This window comes from Cherax quadricarinatus, chromosome 20 (genome assembly GCF_038502225.1).
Source record: "Cherax quadricarinatus isolate ZL_2023a chromosome 20, ASM3850222v1, whole genome shotgun sequence".
Taxonomy (NCBI): Eukaryota; Metazoa; Arthropoda; class Malacostraca; order Decapoda; family Parastacidae; genus Cherax; species Cherax quadricarinatus.
In genome coordinates this window covers 35,132,751-35,140,250 of record NC_091311.1, presented here as the reverse complement: position 1 = coordinate 35,140,250, position 7,500 = coordinate 35,132,751, and the positions used below count along the sequence as shown (strand labels likewise).

General features: G+C 41.7%; 1 protein-coding gene across 1 annotated transcript in view; it reads left to right on the top strand.

The window, feature by feature from the left end:
• Positions 1-7,500, top strand: part of LOC128700502 (uncharacterized) — a 164,370-nt gene that overhangs the window by 31,937 nt on the left and 124,933 nt on the right. The window lies entirely within an intron of this gene.

Here is a 7,500-nt window from a genome sequence, read left to right as displayed (position 1 = left end):
TAGCTCTGCAAGACTGAGGGACTGACCACCTCTTTCACTGTCTTCTGTGTATAACTCTGCAAGACTGAGGGACTGACCATCTCTTTCACTGTCTTCTGTGTACAGCTCTGCAAGACTGAGAAACTGACCACCTCTTTCACTGTCTTCTGTGTATAGCTCTGCAAGACTGAGGGACTGACCACCTCTTTCACTGTCTTCTGTGTACAGCTCTGCAAGACTGAGGGACTGACCACCTCTTTCACTGTCTTCTGTGTATAGCTCTGCAGACTGAGGGACTGACCAACTCTTTCACTGTCTTCTGTGTATAGCTCTGCAAGACTGAGGGACTGACCAACTCTTTCACTGTCTTCTGTGTATAGCTCTGCAAGACTGAGGGACTGACCACCTCTTTCACTGTCTTCTGTGTATAGCTCTGCAAGACTGAGGGACTGACCATCTCTTTCACTGTCTTCTGTGTACAGCTCTGCAAGACTGAGAAACTGACCACCACTTTCACTGTCTTCTGTGTATAGCTCTGCAAGACTGAGGGACTGACCACCTCTTTCACTGTCTTCTGTGTATAACTCTGCAAGACTGAGGAACTGACCATCTCTTTCACTGTCTTCTGTGTATAGCTCTGCAAGACTGAGGGACTGACCACCTCTTTCACTGTCTTCTGTGTATAGCTCTGCAAGACTGAGGGACTGACCACCTCTTTCACTGTCTTCTGTGTATAGCTCTGCAAGACTGAGGGACTGACCACCTCTTTCACTGTCTTCTGTGTATAGCTCTGCAAGACTGAGGGACTGACTACCTCTTTCACTGTCTTCTGTGTATAGCTCTGCAAGACTGAGGGACTGAACACCTCTTTCACTGTCTTCTGTGTACAGCTCTGCAAGACTGAGGGACTGACCACCTCTTCTTCTGTGCTAACATTTTATTTTCGTCCTAAACTGATAAAGCCACTGGTTAGCTAAACGTCTCCAAATAAAGATACCCAGGTGTTGCAAATGTGTCTAATTCTTCAACTAAATATCTGTTATTCTAAGTAAGACTGCGTAAAGTTAGCAAAAATTAGTCTATCTTGACCATAACGGGATAATATAACTAGGCAGCTAATATCTAGCGGAGTTGTTCCTGAGAGAGTTGGTATCCCGGTGTTGTTTAGGGTGAGGGATAGACTGTGGAGGGAGAGGCTGAGGGAGGAGTTCGGGGAGAGAGAGAGGAGAGGAAAAGGAGATTAAAGGGGGGAGACAGAGAGGAAAGACAAAGGCGCAGTTGCGGATAGAGAAGTAAGGGAATGGAAATAAAACATGCAATGTGAGCTTGCTGGTTCAGAGTTTTCTTGCAGCTGTGATGGTTACCAACAGTGCTGTTATTTGCACCCCTGGTGCTGCTACTAACACCATTCCGTTGTTGCTGCTAGTATTGCTGTTGTTGCTACTAACACTGCACTGCTGTTGCTGCTAGTATTACTAGTGCTGCTGTTGCAACTGCATCTAGTACGTGTATTGCTTGTATCCCAGGATACTAATGTTACTAACGCTGTTAACGTCACAGTAATGAAGCAGCCGTACGTTTCACTAGTAAAAGACAACGAAAGCTATTGCACCTCAGCAGGTAATGTAACTGGGTAGAACGACGCTTCGGGTCTTTCCCTTGGTCACTCTGTCTCCTTTTTTGTCTGTCTGTCTCTCTCTCTCTCACTTGAACGATTTTCATATACTAAAATACGATGAACTGCCTGAAGTGCAGAGGAAGTCAATGTCCAAAAACATTGGAATGAAACCTCGAGACGCGAGGTTCAACACAAATGTAGGTAAGTGTTTAAGGCAAACCAGACTATAACTCAGTGGAATAAATTACCATCTGAAACTGTAAGTTCTAAAAACAATGGCGTCATTAAACAACCAGAAGGACAAGTACCTTGCTAATATTGGATTTAACGAGGTACTAAGTCACAGACAGCTACGCACGGTGAGTAGTAGTAGTAGTAGTAGTAGTAGTAGTAGTAGTAGTAGAAGAAGTAGTAGTAGTAGTAGCAGCAGCAGCAGCAGTAATAGTAGTAGTAGCAATAGTAGTAGTAGTAGTAGTAGCAGTAGCAGTGGAAGAAGTAGTGGTAATAGAGGTAGTAGTGGAATTTGTAGTAGTAATGGTAGTAGTAGTAGCAGCAGCAGCAGCAGTAATAGTAGTAACAGTAGTAGTAGTAGTAGTAGTAGTAGTATCAGTGGAAGTAGTAGTGGTAATAAAGGTAGTAGTGGAAGTTGTAGTAGTAATGGTAGTAGTAGCAGCAGTAGTAGTAGTAGTAATAGAAGTAGTAGTAGTAGTAGTAGTAGTAGTCGTAGTAGTAGCAGCAGCAGCAATAGTAGTAGTAGCAGTATATAGATAGTTTAGGAAATCAACAAGTAGGTAAATGATTCTCTTAAAGCCATTAGTTGGAGAAATGTATCCACAACAAAGATACCCAAGTGCTGAACAAGCGTCTCATTACTACTACAAAAGTAGTAGTAGTAGTAGTAGTAGTAGTAGTAGTAGTAGTAGTAGTAGTAGTAGTAGTAGTAGTAGTAGTAGTAGTAGTAGTAGTAATGGAAACAGTGCCGATATTACCAGACGGAGGGTCGAGCCTCCAACGTCCTTTGCGCTGAGTGACCTACCAGTCTTCAGAGCTGCATATAACAACAAACTATACTGTCCTTCCTCTCCGCCACCTCCAGCATCCACATCTCCGTTGCTTAATATCAGGGAAAGAATTATATCTCTCGTTCAATATCTTGTGTCGTGGTCCTCAAGTCTTCCCTGAAGGTCCCATTCATCCATCATCTTGTGGCGTGTGGTCCCCAGGTCTTATCATGAAGTCCCGTTCATCCAGCATCTCATGTCGTGGTCCCCAGGTCTTCTCAGGAAGTCCCATTCATCCAAGATCTCATGTCGTGGTCCCCAGGTCTTCTCAGGAAGTCCCATTCATCCAAGATCTCATGTCGTGGGCCCCAGGTCTTGTCAGGAGGACCCACTCAACATCCAGGATCTCATGTCGTGGTCCCCAGGTCTTCCCATGAGGTCCCACTGGCCGGAATTACAGCCGCACTCTTGCCAACACAAGATTTATATCTGAGGTAAATCCCTTGCTTAAGTGGGAACATAAGCGGTACCTCACGGTGGTGTTCCTTGCTGTAGCTGATAGTCTCAGTCTGCATTTACCCGCTAAGGCTGTTCTCTTGTTTGCAAGGTTTTCTAGCTCTTTATATGTGCATTTGTCTGAATGCTTCTCTCTCTCTCTCTCTCTCTCTCTCTCTCTCTCTCTCTCTCTCTCTCTCTCTCTCTGTAAACACATGAGTCTATAAACATCAAGTTTGAACCGAACTCGTAAGCTCAACTTACGTCAGATCTCATTAACATTTCTAGCTAATATAACATAGTAGTTCCTTCTCTGCCACAAACCAACAACACCACCACATTAGCTTGCAGCCAGCAACTACAATACAACAAGTTCTCCACCAAAGGTCAGTATCATACAATGTTTACTTTGTTGGTACTTGGAAATGACATATACAGATGGCAGTGTTAAGTTACCTGCACTGGGATTACATTCGTTGCGTAGTCCCTCTGATGAACGTTAGAATTAATATCCCCTCGGATCTCTAGCGGTAATGGATCTCGGTGCGATATTCAAGACAGGTCTTACCAGAATTCCCGAAGCTCAGCCCTCTCTACATCTTTATATATGTGCAAAATAACCATAGCGAAAAAAAGTGAAATTCCAAGCGCTTTCGTGATTTCTCACATAATCACGAAAGAACTTGGAATTTCACAATTTTTTCACTGTGGTTATTTTACATATTGTGATATCACCTGTTTATTGTGATCTTATTGCATATCTCTCTCTCTCTCTCTCTCTCTCTCTCTCTCTCTCTCTCTCTCTCTCTCTCTCTCTCTCTCTCTCTCTGTATATATATACATATATACAGAAATGCAATAAGTATGTGTGTACTTACTTATATGGGGTTGCAGGGGTCGATTCAAAGCTCGTATGTGTGTGTATGTGTGTAAGTTGAGGGTGCTAGGCTGGCGACCGCGGCAGGAGCTAAAGGTGAAACTCTTGCCTGCCGAGACTTAAAGATGACCCTTCTTGATGGCTAGGGCAGCGTCTGACCCCGGCCATAACGATGCCTTCATGAATTTTGTGATCAGCAACTGTTTGGAAACTACGAGTTATTTATTTCTCTCTCTTTTTCCTTTTTATTTTTTTTACGCAGGGTTTTACAAGGTTAGGTTAAGGTTCCTAAATCTATTTATGTTACAAAAAACGCGATTCTAAAAGCTTAGAGATCTCCAGTGAATACTAGAAAGGACTGCCCTTCTAGCATCTAGCCTGTTACTGGGTTTTCATAACAATTAGTCAGTATCCTTGTCCAATTATCCATTAGAATTCAGTATGATTCAATAGTGCTTCAGGATTACAACTGGTAGGCTACTAACTAGAGAAATTAAAATTTAATAAATTTATTAAGTATCGTCTAGAGGTATATTATCAAAGTAAATTAAATTAATAATAATCAAAATAATAATAATCACTTCTCTCGTGTACAGTATTATTGTGCTGAATGCACATATCACATTTATATGTCTTAAGTACCGTCTGGTACATTGTTAACATTTAAATATATATATATATATATATATATATATATATATATATATATATATATATATATATATATATATATATATATATATACAAATAAGTTTGTGTGTATGTGTGTAAGTGCTCTAAGTAGTTCACTATGTCTCACGACTCGACTAGACTTAAACAAGTGACTGACAAAGTCCTCAAATAAACTAACTTCTTGACCAACTGGCAATCAGAACAGTCTGCTTGAACAATAAAAAGAATGCTAAGCCCAATAGCAATATAACAAGCAACTGCGACACAGAATCAGGAACAAGGAGATAATATAACGACACTGAGTAGGGACCATCTGCAGATCCTCCACAAAAGTCACAAAACTCCCATACTACTGAATCTAAGTTCAGCATAAGAAAATCCCAGGCTGTGATAATACACAGATACCAGTTAGGTCAGAAGCTACAGCTTAGGACCTGAGTTGCTCAGAGTGTCTATGTGACACACAACCTCAGTGCAACGTCGAAAATCACTAAGTCTATACAATGTTCTGTGAGCAGAGTCTCCAGAACTAACAAGAATAATGAGACAAGAGACGATCTTCCAACAAGGGCCAATAAGGAAGGGTAAGGCACGCCATGTCAAGAATACGTCTAACCACCAAGAGAGTTTAGAGCAGACTGAATACTTCAGGCGAGGTGAGGACAACCCCCCTCGATCACGTGATAGCGCCGTGGACAGCTGCAGATCAGCAACAAGCCGGCAAAGTAACAAGCCACAAGCGATAATTACAGTAGTTAGACAATCGAGACTTGAACTGAGCACATAATATGTTACATCCTACCTAACAACATAACTAAGTCAAATAATAATATAAAGCAATATATTTACAATTTAGCTATTATCGCAAATATAAGCAATATAAAATTATATGAAAAGGTAATATACATGTAATATATATACATACATTGCAACCCATTCAGGGGTTGCAACAATTTACAAGCTAAGAGCTGTTACCTACATCAGATCATTTGAAAGCCTTATCATGAAACATACAAATGTGATATGGGATGAAGCTGAAGCCATTTGTGGGCCAGGAATTATATTTGATCAGCTGACTTCATTTAGCTGATATCATTATGCTGTACGAACATGTTCCAGACTCGAGTCATCCTGGGAATAAATGATCTCAGATGAAGTGATGTTCTGGAGAAGGATACAGTCAGAGTCAAGTTGCTGCTGGCTGCCCGTCTTGTGTAGAAGCTCACTCTCGCTGTCCTCAGAATGGAACCAAGTGTGATGATAGTACTTTGACAGTGTTGGCCTTGTACAGAACAGTAAAGCCACCCACATCCCTCCGGTGTTGAAGGCTCTGCTGAAATGACAGATCCATCCAGGTTGGGTCTATTCAGTCAAGAAGTCCCAGATGAGATAGAGAGCAGGCAATCCAAGAAAGTGGAGCATACTCAGTCTTGCAACTTCTACTGTGTAGCCGATGCGAGATACGTCACAGTGCCGTAAGCTTCCTGACTGCCTAGTTTACAAGATTTACAACGTGGTTCTTCATGGTTAGTTTGGAGCTAGATTTCACTCCATGGATATCAACTTCGTCCCCGGGTACCAACACTTTCCTATTCATCCTTACTACTGCTCCAGCATTACCATCATGGTGCCTAGAGACCATCATCATTTGTGTTTTCTCAGGAGCAAATATGACCTGCCATTGTTTACCACAAGGTGACATAGCTGAAAGCTGGTGATCGATGTAACTTAGAGCAGCTGGAATTTCCTCTCTTGGATAAGTAAATATCAAAGAGCAGTTATCTGCATATGCATGGGATTCTGGGATGAAATGAAGGAGATCGTTGAAGTAAACATTCCACAACAATGGCCAAAGCACACTTCCCTGTGGAACACTTGCTGATTCTGTCCCGTAGAGAACTATGCTTAGAAGGTGATCACTAAGGAGACACAGTGCAGAGTCTGCAATACCAATTGCTTGCAGCTTTGCCAATAGTTCCTGATGCCATACTCGGACAAAAGCAACAGCAATGTCTCTCTATCTCTCTCTCTCTCTCTCTCTCTCTCTCTCTCTCTGATACAGAGTTTAGTGCCTATTCAATTATTTTTCACGAAATTTTTATCCATGAAAATTATTTTGCGGTGTGTTAAGAATGTTTTTTTCCTACTTAGGAGACTGAAACTTATGATGACGTTTCGGCCAGACTTAGACCATTCACAGGTCACAAGTGACCGAAACGTCGTCATAAGTTTCAGTCTCCCAATTGCGGGTTATATTATTTGTGTGTATTGAAGCACTGCTTTCCACGAATTAATTAACTTCCAGATGATACGCTTTAGAGAGTGTGTATCCTCCATCTTGTGTCCTAGGTCCTGTGTTGTCTGTACAAGTTATTGAGCTGTAATGTTCGAACATGGGAAGTACCTTACGATACATGGGAAGTACCTTACGATACATGGGAAGTACCTGACGATACATGGGAAGTACCTGACGATACATGGGAAGTATCTCACGATATATTTGATGTACCTCACGATATATCTGATGTACCTCACGATATATTTGATGTACCTCACGATATATCTGATGTACCTCACGATATATTTGATGTACCTCACGATACATGAGAAGTACCTCACGATAAATTGGATGTACCTCACGATACATGGGAAGTACCTCACAATACAAGGGAAACCCCTCAGAAAACATAAACCCCGTATCACTGGCCTCTCCCTACCCTGGTCCACTTACTGAACAATTAGGGAACACAGTCTCTCAACCAACCACTCACTTACCTCTGCCACCTTCACAGTTATGATTTGAGAGGACACTCTTAATCTGAACATATTAGCTTGGAATTCCTCTTTGTTTCCTGTAA